Source organism: Pinus tabuliformis, chromosome Q (genome assembly GCF_031772625.1).
Source record: "Pinus tabuliformis cultivar Carrire ecotype Pingquan chromosome Q, CPIR1, whole genome shotgun sequence".
NCBI lineage: Eukaryota > Viridiplantae > Streptophyta > Pinopsida > Pinales > Pinaceae > Pinus > Pinus tabuliformis.
Genome location: NC_142296.1, coordinates 54,861,939 through 54,878,267, shown reverse-complemented (window position 1 = coordinate 54,878,267; position 16,329 = coordinate 54,861,939).

The window sequence follows — 16,329 nt, the reverse complement described above, 5'->3', positions numbered from 1 at the left end:
TAAGAAAAGTTCTTGAAAATTAAAATCTATCATACCCAAAGATTGCATCCATTGGACTCTTAGTACAACATCAACACCACCCACTGGAATGGAAAGCATTGAACTATTCAATATATATTCTCCCATGGGTAGTTTGATATTATGGCACTTTCCAGAGAAATTTATGGTTCCTCCATTTGTAACCATTACTTGACATGTTGGTTCTGGATATAGGAAGAAATTCAATTCCTTGGCTATCTTACAATGAATAAAATTATGTGTACTACTTGAATCAATCAACATTATTACCCTTTTCTTCTTTATATGTCCTTCTATCTTGAGAGTTTGAGGAGTGGTAATTCCTACCAATGCATTACAAGATATGGTTGGATTCATTTCTTCTTTCTCTCGGGTTGTCTCTTGGTGTATATCCTCTTCTTTTGACGTTTCTTGTTCCTTTTCTTCCTCCTATTCGCAATCTATGTAACATAATTTCTTCTCAGCACACTTATGACCTTTAGTGTATTTGCTATCACAATTGTAACAAAACCCTTTTGCTCTTTTTTCTTCCAATTGTTGAGGTGTCAACCTTGTAGGTTGTGGATGGCTAGGGACAACAACACTTCCATCTTTATAGTTGTGAGCGATATGCTTCCTTGTTGCCATAATTTTGCTTTCAATTTTTCTTACCAACCTGAATGCCTTCTCCAATGAATCAGGTTCCCAAAGGCGAACCTCATATTGGATATTATCCTTTAAATTCTCTATGAACACATCAATCCTATGCTCTTCTGGAATATCTTTTACCCTTATATTCATTTTTTGGAAGTCCTCAATGTGATCCATCATTGTACCCTTTTGTTTGAGATTTATCAATTGGCTAAAGAAGGTGTTTCTTTTTCTATCCTCATAGTGTGTTATCATTTCCTCCATAAAAATTGACCAACTGACAATTTTTTACTAGAACAAAGCCATCGATACCATACAAACTAATTGGGTTCCAAATATAAAGTTGCAATGCATACCTTTTGTGTGTTTTTCACATTATGGAGATCGAAATATTTATCCATCTGTAGTATCCATGTTACGGGATCCTTACCCTCAAACTTCCTCATATCAATCTTTGGAACATGGTGGGTCTTCAATCTAGCATTATATTCTATGAAATCATGATTAACATTTCTTTTGTTCTCATCATGAGTTTCCTCTACTACCTTTTCGCCATTAGGAAGCATTTCTTGTAGCAACTTTGCCAAACCTCCTTTCAAACCTTCCATGTATTTATTCAAATATTCAATGTTTACTTCTAAACCATCCATCTTATCTTCCACACAATCCATCTTAGCTTCCACGTCAGCTTCCATGCCTTTTTTAAACCATCCATCTTATCTTTTGTTACTTTTTGTGAGAGGAATTTGTTGCACTTGGTCTCGTAATTTTGATATATCGTGTTTCATTTCTTTCTCTTCTTCATGATTCATGCTAGATATTTCAAGTTTCTTACTAGTTGTTTCCATTTTATTTCTTCGAGGAAATAGTTAATGGTAATTATACTTCACTATTCCCTTTGAATCACTTCAAACTAATTTTTCAAACAAAACTTATGCAAATTTTTAAAAAGACTACACACATTTTTTTCTCTTTGTAGGAGCTCGATATTGAATATGTTGTATCTATGTAATTTTGGATATCCAAGGTCTGAAATTTTTTCCTGTGATATTACTCTGTGTCCTCTTTTCAACCCCACAATTCTAATCAATATTGTATTCTCCAAGAAATATTTACATCAAATCTCCCACGATGACCTGATTATAGACTAGATCAATAGAGCAAACTTGTACGAAGTGCCACGTGTCATTGTTTCGACCTTCAGACCTAAAAACAATACACAAAAAACTAAATTCCGTCTGATTTTTGTAACTGTATACAAAATTTCAATTTGATGCTCAATGATAAAATTATGATGATTTTCCCAAGGTCGCCTGTTTGAGATGTAACTCAGGATCCTGAAAAAACCCTAACTTCCTTGGATCATATCTAAGAAAATACATCGATACAAGATCTAAAATTTGGACCCAAGGTTCATCAAGGTTTCAGCTCAAATGAGTTTTAATTTCAGCTTCTAAAGCTTCATAGAAAAAAAAGTTATAGCAAAAATTCCAAGATGATTTGTTTGAAGTAGTGAAACCCTAGAATCCAAAGCTCTGATACCAAATGTTATGCAACCAAATCACAAAATAGAAGAAAAGAGAGATCAACGACTTCAAAATCAAACTCTTTGAGGGGGAAACCTCCCTTATATTACACAAATGAACTATTCTTGGATGATTCAAATGAAAAAACCTCCTTTATATATATAAGAGTCTAATGGGTCACAATATAATCAGAGCCGACATAACAATAACAAAGTAAGGGAACAACAATAACAATAGTGGGATTCGATGGGGCACAATAATAACAATATGGGGACAAAATGGGCATAGCAATAACAATAAGGGGCTACAATGACAATAATAATAAGGGAATGCACTAGTATTATAGGGACCTAACATTCGCACATCTCCCAACTACTTTGAAAGCATATGGAAAGGAATCTTCACAATCATAAGATAGCTTGGTCCACCAACTTTCTTTGTCACATTCACAAGCATTGAGCATCTTTGGAATCCATTGATAGATACATTGAAGAAAAAAAGTTCTCATAATTCAATAAACCACTTTAACAATGGTTCCAATGAATGCATTGACACATTGATCAGAAGTCGCCCAATCATTTGTAGTCGATATTATAAACATAGAGTCTCAACAGTATATACTTTGATCACAAAAAAAATGAACTATTGGACAAGAGCAAGGCTACTTTATTATCATAGAGTTCCAAAGGAGAGGAACAAAACATAACCATAGTTTGCTTTGGACTAAGAATGCACCAATATATCAACATTCTCTAAAACCCGATGGTATTTCTTTAATTGATTCCTATTTTACTTGTGATTCAAGAATCTTGTCAGATAAAATCATTTAAATCCAAACTCAGCATCACACAAAAACTTACAAGAAAAACAATTATTTTGCTTAAAGATTTGATTTTTCTATTCCGCCAATGAGTGAAACTTGTGTCTTGCAACCACTGAGAAATAATTCCAATTATAGTTAAGAAATGCAAAAAATTACTTTATTCTCTTTGACATAGAAAATTTTACTCAAAAAACATGACATCTGAGACTTTCCTAGTTGATCTTGGTATTACAAACAAGGAATATATATAGCTCCTTTACTCCTGTATTGTTTGACCCACTATATTATTGAAAATAAGTCCTTGTGATATTTGGATAAATGTCTATGCAAAAAAAATCCCAGCCTTGTGACAAGCGAATAAAGATGCCCCATTCATCTTAGATGCCTTTGCTGCAACAACATATTGTAGTTCTTATATGACAAAGATGGACCGCACAATGAATTCTTCTTTAAGAGAATCCAAGAAGAATGCCTCTCTAATAATGATAGTAAAATTGAAACTATTCACAAACTTGGAAACACATTCCTAAATTTACATCAAATGTCAAGTAGGAAAACAATTCACATTATTCTTTCATTTCCTCTATACTCATTGCCTAGAAAACAATTTTAATTAACACTACTCCAGTTGAAAAGTGAACATACATGCTTAAAATATATGCTCTCCTTCGATATGAACATAACAACTCTGAAAATATTATGTGCATGTCAATCATTGACAAAAATGTTGCTCGACCCATTGAACTTGAAAAAAATTTCCTAGCATAATTTGATTCTTCCTATTCAATTGCAAAAGGAACAAATAAAAAAAACAAAATTCTTGTTTGACATATGATTCATTCGCTACAATGAATAAAAGGACCCTGAAAACCACTATAGAGAAAAAATGATGCTCTATCTCCCATACATATAATATGAATACACATTGAAAAATACCAATGAAACATGGACAAAAACATACTTGTCTCAAAAGCACATTCTTACTATTGTTGAGAAACATTTCTCTCATCCATTTTTTCCATGTGGTGACATTGATATTGATTCTACTATAGTTGCATCAAAAAATGAAGACATGTTCGTGCTTAAACTCCCATTATAAAATGACACTAGTACTTGCGCTAATGAGACATATGACATTCAACATGATCTTGTTCAAAAAATGTGATCTAGATACACGCAAACTACAAATTCAAATAACAATGCATATCTTAAGCATCCATCTGTTTTAAGCACGATGTCATATTATGAAATTAGGAGAAAGCTAAATGAGGGACAACAATTAATAACAAAACAAATAGTCCTATGGAAAAAAAAAAATCCAGGAAAACCATTTTATTTCTTTATCATTGGAGGTGCAGGAACATGAAAAACAGTCACTGCACAAGCACTTTATCATGCACTAATGCGCTATTATAACAAATACCTTCAAAGAAATCCCCTAAAAACAAAGGGCCTCATAATTGCATTCACTAGCAAAGTTGCATATATTGCAAATGGTGTGACAATACATTTAGCATTGCACTTGCCACTTTCATCATCTAACATGATGTCATTGAGTTCTAACACACATGATATGTTAAGAAAAGAGTATTCACAACTTATACTTTTCCTCGTAGACGAAGCACCTGATTAGCTCTCAGTTGCTATATTTTGTGGTGATCTTGACCTAATATTTTGCGGCGATCTATCTCAAGAACAACTTGTCCATGATCGTTGGATATTTGAGCATCCAAATCTTAAAGAAACTACTACTCCCTACAATTTTTGGAAAGTTAATGTCAAAGCTTTTGACCTAAGACAAGTGATGTGAAAAGAAAACAAAGAATTTGTGTCTATCTTAAATAGACTTAGAACTTGTTCACACATTGATGATGATCTTGCATATTTGAACAACCATTGTTATAGATGCCCACCAAATGATTCAACATTCCCATATCCATTGTACTTAAACAAATATGTGAAAAAACACAATGAAAAAATGTTGTCTCTCATTGACACAAAAACTATAACATTGATTGTAAATGACAAAACAGTCACACCATCGAACCTAGATTATTATAACAACACAAAAATTCAATTATTGGTTGCCATTGTACTAAAACAAAATTAATTGGTGGAAATTATGATATTAAGGATGGCTTGGTCAATGGTGTAGAAGGCATTTTTAGAGCATCAACAACAAATGAAAATGGTGCCATTTGGCTAGAATTTGCCAATTCAACAATTGGCATTGTCAAACGAACATAAATGGACCATTTGTTCAAAGATGGAATAATGTCTAACTGGACACCTATCACCAAAGTTTGTATACATATTCAATAAAAAAATACTAATAGTTACACAAGATAACAATTTCCTGTTCAATTTGCATGTGCATGAACAATACATCGATAACAAGGCTTGAAAATGGATAAATTGGCTTTTGACCCAAAAGGAGTTAGACAACATGGTCTTGTCTACACAACACATGTCAAAGATACAAAATCCTTGTACCTAATAAACATATTGGAATAGACAAACTTTTGTATCTCTAACAAAGTTGTTATTAAGCTATAAAGACTTAACAAAAATATTTTTTTACCAAATTCAATATAGTTTACAGTCATAAAGAACAAAAGATTGTTTGATAATATGCTTATTGAACACTCGTAGCTTCGAATTGCATTTCAAGGATATTTTTGTTAACTATGACCTAATGAATGCTAAAATCCTTTGTTTCCGTGAAATAAAAACAATTGCACCTCCATCAAACTTGTTTTTTTTTTTTAAATATGAGCTCATACAAATATTACATTTACATGGAATTCACACATATTACACAAAAAATAGCATGATTAACAACGATTTCATCTATACAACAAACCATATTGAATCAATAGTTGGTATTTTCCATGTCCAAGAAAATACCATTGTAGTTTCAAATGTCTATTGTACAACAAATGAAACAACTCAAGAAATCATCGGTTGCATTAAACATGTTTTAAATCATTACCCAAAAAAACACCAAATTGCTATCGTTGGTGACTTCAATTGGACATGTTGCAAACTAGCTATGCACAAAAAAAATATTGTTCTTTATGCAAAAAAACAACTTCAAATTACATTCAACAACACCAACAATTGATTATGGCTCAATGCTTGAGCACTTTTGGACAAATTTCCCACCTACCAATGTCTCCTTCAATGTTTTTTATTCCTATTAGCCAAACCATCATGCTATTTTCCTTGCAATACCTTTGTCATTCACTCGAGATGTTATGGAAATGTCAACTTGACTAAAGCCAAATGTTGAATTCTCATAGCTATTGCCAAACCTGTTATCACTAGAAAAACAAACATAGAAATACATGAATCATGAGTAAACACAAGCTTCGCTAATGGCCGTATCACCTTTATTCTCAACAATTATTTTCAAGATCATTCTAGTTCATATTTCTTAGCACTAGTAGACTCAATCACACATAAAATTTTCAGCACAACTTCAAACAACTGTTTGGAAAAGGTTTTTTTCAATATACATCTACATGCCACACTAGATTGCTCTATGTTTAATCTGTATTTCGGTTCAAATTACATAAAAAAAACTTAAATTACAATTTCATTTACAGACCACTATTCAAAATCCATACAAAGCACTACAAATACATTCATTGGTGTTGTATTATTGAAGTTTAAAAACAGTGATTGAACTCTTCATGTCAACAAATATACTATTCTAATAACATCTTTTCTTTCAAGTTATTAAATAGTCAGAATTTCTAATATTAGTGGCAATTGATTCACACTTTAGTTTACTAGTTTTTCAAATACTCGCATACATCAGGCATTGTTTGACATTGATCTAAAGACAACATTGCATCCAAAAACTATGAAACAATAACACATGTTAAAAAAACTAATGCCCATTGTCTAACTACAATAGTATTTTTTCATTGTTAATTATTTTGTTTTTTTAATACTTTATGCATTGTCTTTGCATATATGGATCAACCACAATTAGATTTTGGAATTCCATTTTTTGTACATAATATTCATCACACTTATAACCTGCTTGAGTTCTCATAAATCTAAATGTTTAAAATTCATTATTGGTGTGCCTACCATTCTTAGTGCATGAATGTTTCTCCTTCTTGACTCTTTGGCTATGGTTCCTCTAGTTATATCACTATTTACATCACGCACTAAAAGGTAATATGGTTTTTGAATCATCTCTTCATTACATCTTCCCATTAGACCTTTTACATGTCAAACAATAATGTAAATGTTTTTTTCTTGCAATAACTACTTTCAGTCCTTGTGCTTCCTTCATCCATGTCACAAAGTGCATTTGCCTTCCAAAAAACTTATTTGATTCCTAAATCTTGTGTACAATAAATGCTCTCATCAATTTTCTTTGAACCATTGAACGATGTTATGAGTGATCCCTTTTCTGTCATCATTTTTATTTGAATTGTTGAACAATGATATGAATGCTTTGTTTTCAAAGAATTGTTCATTATGAATTGCTTCACAACAAGAGCTTTGGATAGTTAGTTCCATTTGTTCCTTACGTAGTTTCATTTTTCCTTATGTAGTATTTTGATTTTGACCCATTGCCTCTTGCTTCCTTTTTTTTGTCTCTTACTTGAACCTATTGAGCAATTGTTTAAGACAAAATGCAAAGAAACATGTGGTAGGATAAACAATAAAATCACATTTCATCTGATACCGAACACCTAAACTCACATGTTTTTTCATTGAGCTTGAACCTAACCAAATTGCATCTAGATTGCATACCAAAGATACAATTTGCCATTACAACAACCATTTGACTACAATCCCTATAAAACAGGAGTCCTGTGACAACTTTAGTTATTGTCAAATATATTACTATTCAAATTACATAAGTTAGTACATGTATTTGTTTGGAATGTGCGGTTGTAGGTTGTTTTTAATATTGTTTCAAAGTTAACAACAAGCACAAAAACACAAAAACTTGTTCAATGCAAAACAATGCCATTTCATTTCTAGAATATTTGAATTGTATTTCATTCTTCTCATGTGATATTATACAAATGAGATCAAAAGAAAATCAACATTAATCCTTGATGTTCTTTTCATTCTTGACAATAGAAAAAAATCACAACAAATCACTTGTTCTTAGACATCTTTTGTTCTACTACATTGTTTTGCATTTTTTATATTAATTTCCATACAATCATGTCAAACTTCAACTTATTGACTTGTATATAATGATAATAGGTCATTAAATATTTTTGTAGAACCATGGAAAACAACAATGTTAGTTCTCAAACAGTGGATGCATAAGCAACAAAAGACCAATATACAAAGAGGTGAAATTACTTGTTCAACTTAGCAATTTGTGACTTTGCAAGCAACTATTTATCTATGTCAAGTACAATTTTATGAGCACTAATTGTCTTTATTCTTGTAAATGCAAAAATTGAAAACTTTGCAAACAAACCCTTGCTCAATCATAGAATTATGCTGGTGCGCTATCTGATTGTGCTGTAATCTTTGTTGCGTGGAGCCTATTTTTCTTTTAAACCTGAGACTGTCGTGTCAAGGAACATTTTGGTAATAGCAATTAAAAAGGCCATCCTCCACTCAGTATTTACGAACTTGCATGCAGTTAATCAGGGAACCTACGGATCCAAATGATATGTAGGTTGGATATGTAGTATGACAAAAATGCCTCGCAATTTGCGTGAAATGTAAAACGCAAGACACTTAAAACTCATGGTTATTAAGTGGAACGCTTCGTAAGGTTATGGTTTCGAATGGTGAATAGAGTTATGATTTAAATCAAATAATGGTGGGGTGTTAAAATATATTGGGGTATATATTTTGGGAACCAGGGTTTTCAATACCGTACTCCCACGACATTTCCAGGACATCCATCAAAATACTTGAAACAAAAGTTAATAAAACAAAAAAAAATTGTTTTTGGCGGAGGTCTTTATATACTGTAATAAGGCAGTTTTTTTGTTGTGTCAAAACAAAGGCATAGGCATAAATTTTTTGTGTGAAGTGCAAACGGAAGATATTTTTTTGAGGCATAGGCAGTTTGGTTTTTTAAATTGCTGGTATTTAAACGTTGGTATTGGAGATTATTGTGTCTTTTGATTCAAAATGGCGAAAACTCAAAGTGCCCGGTTTGAAATTGAGAAATTTAATGGCAAGAATAATTTTGATATCTGGAAGGTGAAAATGTACGATTTGCTTGTCCAACATGGTGTGGCAAAGGCGTTGTTGGGAAAGTCCAAACAACCTTACAACATCACAGATAATGAGTGGGCTGAGATGGATGAAAGAGCGATAAGTGCTATTCGACTGTGTCTAGCTGATGATGTCCTGTTTAATATCGTGTCGGAGACAACAGCTGCTGGTTTGTGGATGAAACTGGAGAAACTGTACATGACCAAATCCTTAACCAATAGGATTCTCCTGAAGCGACAGTTGTACAGTTTGCGAATGAAGGAAGGTACATCGATTGCTGATCATTTAAATGCTTTTAATACTCTTCTTGTGCAATTACAAAGTATAGAAGTAAAAATTCAATCCGAGGATAAAGCTATTACTTTATTGTGCTCGTTGCCCGAATCATGGGATCATTTTGTTACTTCTATAAGTCTTAGTTCATCAGAAACTATTGAGTTTGATGATGTAGTTGCATCCTTATTATCGGAAGAAACAAGGAGAAGGTCGCATTCTGAAACCTCTACATCAGAAGCTATGATGGTTAGAGGTCGTTCGAAAGAAAGACACTCCAGGCGGCCGAGCGACTCACGTTCAAAGTCGAAAGGGAAGAAGAGTAAGCTAAAGTGCTGGTTTTGTGGCAAATCGGGGAATTTAAAGAAGGACTGCTGGAAGCGACAGCAGCAAACTTCAAAAGCAGATTCTTCGACAGAGAAGGAGGCAAATACAACAGATACAGGTTTGACATCTGGTTCAGGTATGAGTGATGAAGTATTATCAGTTAATGTGTCAAATCATGGTCAACATTGGTTTTTAGATTCCGGTGCATCAAACCACATGTGTATCCATAAAGAATGGTTTAAAACATATAAATCAATTGATGATGGTGTTGTGTACATGGGTAATGATGTAACATGTAATATTGTGGGAATTGGGAGCATACAACTGCAAATGTTTGATGGGACAACAAAAATATTAACTGATGTGAGGCATGTACCAGATTTAAGAAAAAATTTGATTTCATTAGGAGCACTTGATTCAAATGGATATAAAACTGTAATTCAAGGTGGAGTAATGAAAATTTACAAAGGCATCTTACTAGTTATGAAAGCTAAGAAAGTAGGAAATCTATTTCAGTTAGAAGGAGGTATAAGGTCAGATTTTGTGTCTACTGTGTCTGAACATGACAGTAGTTCCATTCACTTATGGCATCAAAGATTGGGGCATATGAGTGAAAGAGGATTAAAAATTTTGGCTGATCGCAAGTTACCTACAAATCTAAAGTCTGGCAAGTTAGATTTCTGTAAGCATTGTCTGTTTGGAAAACAAAGTAAACAAAAGTTTAAAACAGGCAAACATACTAGTAAAGGCATACTTGATTATATCCATTCAGATGTTTGGGGACCAGCCCCTACAACCTCATATGGTGGTTCGTCTTATTTTGTATCATTCATTGATGACTTTTCTAGGAAGGTTTGGGTCTACATGTTGAAAAGAAAGTCTGATGTTTTTTCAGTTTTCAAGCAGTTTAGAGCATTGGTAGAAAACAGCACTGGTAGAACAATAAAGTGTTTAAGAACTGACAATGGTGGTGAGTTTACTTCCAAGGAGTTTGACATCTATTGTAAGGATGCAGGGATCGAGAGGCATAAGACCACGGCTTATACTCCTCAGCAAAATGGAGTTGTTGAACGCATGAACAGGACTCTTCTAGAGAGAGCAAGGAGTATGCTGAGTAACACCGGGTTGCAGAAGGAGTTGTGGATGGAAGCGGTGGCAACAACTTGTTATGTGATAAACCGATCTCCATCGACGGCGATAGACTGCAAGATTCCGCAAGAGGTATGGAAAGGACACCCTTGTGACTATTCTAAACTCAGAGTGTTTGGTTGTGATGCATATGCTCTAGTGCCTAAACATCAGCGAACTAAGTTAGATCCAAAGTCTAAAAGGTATATCTTTGTTGGGTATGGTGTTGGAACAAAGGGATATAGATTGTGGGATCCTACTACCCGCAAAATCATCATCAACAGAGATGTAAAGTTTAATGAATCCTCTCTTGTACAGTTAGATGTAGATAGTAGATTGAAACAGGATGATGGATCTGACTTTTAGCACATTCAGTTTGATAGCATTTCTAACGATAGTCATGATGACCATAGTTCAAATACTAGTCATGAACAGGTTTCAGAATCAGAACATGAACAGGGTTCAGGTTTAGATCATGAACAGGTCTCAGATACTGATCGGCAAGAAGTTCCTACAGAGGGTAGTCAGCCAATCGAGGAAGCGCCAGTAACATCCTTAAGGAGGTCGACAAGAATCAAACGGCCACCGAGAAGGTATGATGATTATGTCACTTCTGTTGCATTTACTGCTAATGACAATGAACCTCTGTGCTATCAGGAAGCAATAGAAGGTTCGAAGAGTGACAAGTGGAAAGCAGCCATGAAGGATGAAATGATGGCCTTAAATAAGAACGACACATGGGATCTGGTGGAGCTTCCGAAAGGCAGGAAAACCGTGGGGTGTAAATGGGTCTTCAAGCTGAAACGAGGTGTGAATGATACGGAAGACAGGTACAAAGCGCGACTGGTTGCAAAAGGGTTTTCTCAGAAAGCCGGTATTGACTTTCATGAGATTTTTTCGCCAATGGTTAAAATTGTTTCAATTAGAATTGTGTTAGCATTAGTGGCTTTGCTTGATTTAGAGTTGCAGCAGTTAGATGTTAAGACTGCATTTCTACATGGTGATTTAGATGAGGAAATATATATGGAACAACCGGAAGGGTTTGTTCAGCATCGCAATGAGAAATTTGTCTGCAGGCTCAAGAAGTCATTATATGGCCTGAAGCAGTCGCCTCGGCAGTGGTATAAGAAGTTTGATTCTTTCATGTTGAGTCAGAAATATGTTAGAAGTGAATATGATCATTGTGTTTATTTTAAACAGTTGAATAATGGAATATTCATTATCTTGGTATTGTATGTTGACGATATGCTTTTAGCAAGCAAAAGCATAGAAGAAATCAACAGGTTGAAGGCTCAGATGGCAAGGACATTTGATATGAAAGATCTAGGGGCAGCAAGACAGATTTTGGGCATGGAGATTTTCAGAGACAGGAGCAATGGTAAGCTATGGCTATCACAACAAAAGTATATTGAGAAAATACTTTTGAGGTTTGGTATGAATAATGTGAAGCCTGTTTCAGTCCCTTTAGCTTCCCATTTTAAGCTTTCTTCGAGTTTATGTCCTAATACAAATGAAGAAAAGGATTATATGTCTCGAATTCCATATGCCAATGTAGTAGGGTGTTTAATGTATGCGATGGTTTGTACTCGACCAGATATTTCACATGCAGTTGGGGTTGTCAGCAGGTACATGGCAAATCCGGGTAAAGAACATTGGTCAGCAGTAAAATGGGTGCTTCGGTACTTGAGAGGCACAAGTAGTTATTGTATTACTTACAATAAGAGTAGTGAATTTGTTTGCGGATATGTTGATTTCGATTTTGCAGGTGATTTGGATAAGAGAAGCTCAACTTCAGGGCATGTCTTTACTCTTGCAGGTGGAGCTATAAGTTGGATGTCAAAGCTACAGAACATTGTCGCGTTATCCACTACTGAAGCAGAATACATTGCTGCTTCGCATGCTTGCAAAGAGGTGGTTTGGTTGAAAGGTTTGCTTGGTGAGTTTGGTAGGTTACAGGACAACATCAGGTTACTTTGTGATAGTCAAAGTGCAATACATTTGACTAAGAATCCGGCCTATCATAGTAAATCAAAGCATATTCCAATTAAGTACCATTTTGTAAGACAGGTTATCACTGAAAGGGGAGTCTCTCTTGAAAAGGTGCATACAAAGGAGAACTGTGCAGACATGTTCACAAAACCAGTTTTGTTGGAGAAGCTACGCTGGTGTTTGGCTTCTCTTGGCTTGCAGAAAAGATAAAATAATAATAACAGGGCATCAGGCGAATTGTTGTCAAGGTGGAGATTGTTGAGATTTTCTGTTTGGAGCAAAATAGGAAAAATCTCAGCTGATGACAACAATAGAAATTCAGTTCCTAGATTAGCTCCAGGTTGTTGGGAGGGAGTTAATGCCTCCTATATTTGATGTGAGGGAGTTAATGAGGCTGTTAGATTCTCTATGCTATATAACAGGCAATCATTCGGATGGTTTGCTAAGAGGGTGAGAGTTTTATGAGGTTTTCAGTATGTAATCTCCAATTTGATTAATAAATTCCTGATGCCTATGTTTGGTGGACGTAGCCCAGATTGGTTGGGTGAACCACGTTAAACTCTTGTGTTTATGTGCTTGATATTCTGCTGTGTGTTTATTTTGTTTGTTGTGCCTCTGAATTCGAACACTTTCCCATTGGTCGCTAGGCTCGAAGAACGTGGGCTTTGGGTTACTGTTTAACCGTAAATTTACTAATTTCTAAAACGGTATATGTTGAAGAACAGATTGCTATAGCTTCACTACTTAAACCATTTTCATGGTATTATATAGATATTTGATTTAGTTTTTAATTTCTACCTATTGTCTAAATTTATCTCCAGATTATTATCTAAAATTACGTCTCTATATTAATGCAATTCATGAGAAGATACTTTAACCCATAAAATTTTACTGATACCTAAAACTATCTGCACCTCAAATTTTTAACCACAGATAAATACTATTGTCTATAATTTTGTTTTTTTAATATTATCTCAATGCCTTGAATACCTCATAGTCCTTCTCACAATTGAAAAATCCATAGAATCTTGTTGCCGATATACCAATCAAATATAAAGTCATTGTTTAATGGGCCACCCATGAATACATACTTCAATCCATATAAAGTTATTAGTTTCTAGAACTGTATATGTCAAGAACAGATTTCTATAGGTTCATTTCTTAAACCATTTTCATGGTATTATATAGATATTTGATATATTTTTTAATTTCTTCCTATTGTCTAAATTTATCTCCAGATTATTATCTAAGATTATGTCTCTAGCTTAATGCAATTTGTGAGAAAATAATTTAACCCATAAAATTTTATTGATATCTAGAACTATCTTCACCTCAGATTTTTATCCAAAAATAAACACTATTGTCTATAAAATATATATATATATATATATATATATATCTCAATGCTTTGAATACCTAATAGTCCTTCACGAACTTGAAAAATCCATAGAATCTTGCTATCATTTCTACATATAAATATACCAATCAAATGTAAAGTCATTGTTTAAGAATAATTTCTCCAAAACCCTATGTAACTCTTCCTTGTGACCTATTCCTAAGAATGTGTTGATTTTTGATAACTTGGGAGGTACTCCAAATCCTAGGGTTCAAGGTTTGGAGGTTGGAGCACCACAAAATTCGTTTGTGGGTTTAAAACCCAAGGTTTGGGTTTTGCACCCATTGATGTTTGGGCCAAAACCATGGAGCTTTTTGGAGATGTGACGGATTAGGATGATAGACGATGATGAGAAGAATCCAACACATCGAGAATCCTCAAAATCTGAGTTGTCCTTAATGAGATATGATTTTTTGAAGATAATGATGGGTTTTTGGATATGCAAGTCATGTAGGATTGAGGTAAATATGTCAAAATGACATGTCTCATAGGAAATTCGTTGGAGCCCTCCTTTAGTGTATAAATAGGAGGTGACAAAGAGTCATTTGATACATCCACTTGGTGTAACACAAGGACAATGAAGAAGTGTGAAAGCAACTCGTATAGGAGAAGAAAGATAGATTTGTGGCGGTCGTAGATTAGTAACATCTTCAGCAAGGAAGAGGATATTCGGTTGGGCTCCCTTATGACTGTTTGAATGTGAAATTCAATCTGTTAGAAGGCTACATTAGAGAGGACCTGTTCTAGGCTAGTAAGATGTGTGAATTATTCCTTGAAGCAAGCTAAAAAGGTGACAGGCTTGTATTTGTAGCACCACATGCTTGTTGTGAGGGTTAGCCAAGCCTTAAACAGGATTGTGGATGAGTCTAACAAGGCAACAAATTTCCTAGTCTTGAAGATGGAAGGAAGTCGTAGTGTTTAAGGTGATTTTTGGTAAGAGTTAGTGGGTTGTTGTAGGATACATAAGAAGCCCTAACCAGTGACCAGAATTTTGTTCATGAACAATAGTCAAGAGGTATGTCATTTCTCCATGAGTGAATTGTTTTGGATCCTAGTATTTGGATCAATTTGGATGGGATTTGTTGGCAACCTGTAGTAGCAGAAGAGGAGGGGCAGACTTGGTTGTTAGATGCCCTAACCAGTCGGCAATTTCTACAGTGATTGGATTGGGCATCTTTGGACTGATGGAGGGCAACGTGTAGATGTTCAAATGTAGCCCTTGATTAGTTATCACAAATATAAATTGATAGCTAAAGGTGGGAGAAGTATTAAGCCTAATGTGTAGCACTTTGATGGACAAAAGTGACTGCTAGATTGGCAGTTGGATAGCTCAGGAATTGGCCAGCCTAGAGGAGCAGATTGGATTAGCCTGTGTTTATTGTAGCAAAAGTGACTTGTAGCAGTGATAGGTGGTAGCCCTCCTTGAGTCTTTATGTGTTGTTTCTTGATGGACTAAGGAGTAGCTAGAGAGCATATCAGAAGTGAAGGACCTACAAGACGAGATACAACATAGAGGTTGTGATTGTGCACTAGACCAGTGAGATTGTCATTGTATCTTGTATTCTTGTACTTGTGGATATTTGAGGGCCATTATCCATTGTATGATAGACCTAGACTATTGTATTCTATGTTGATAATATAACAAATTTGGGTTACATATATTGTTCTTATTGTGCATGTGATTTGATGGGGCCAGCCCACGTGGTCCCACCGTTGTTACTCCTCACTTGATGTTGTACTGTCAATTGATGTTTACAATCATCGGATTTCAGATATACGCAACTTGATTTTCAATTTATGTTTAATTAAGAGGTTCTACGGTAATGGTACGTTGGTTATGTGTTGAGCGGACACCTGTCCCTTCTTGGAATCCTAAAACCCTGCCTTGGTATAGGGTTTTCGCCACCCTTGTGTTCATTTGGTTTTGTGTTTCCTCCGATCCTTCAGTCTGTGAGCTCTCGGCGATCCTTGCGATTTCACTGTGATTTTTCTGTGATGCT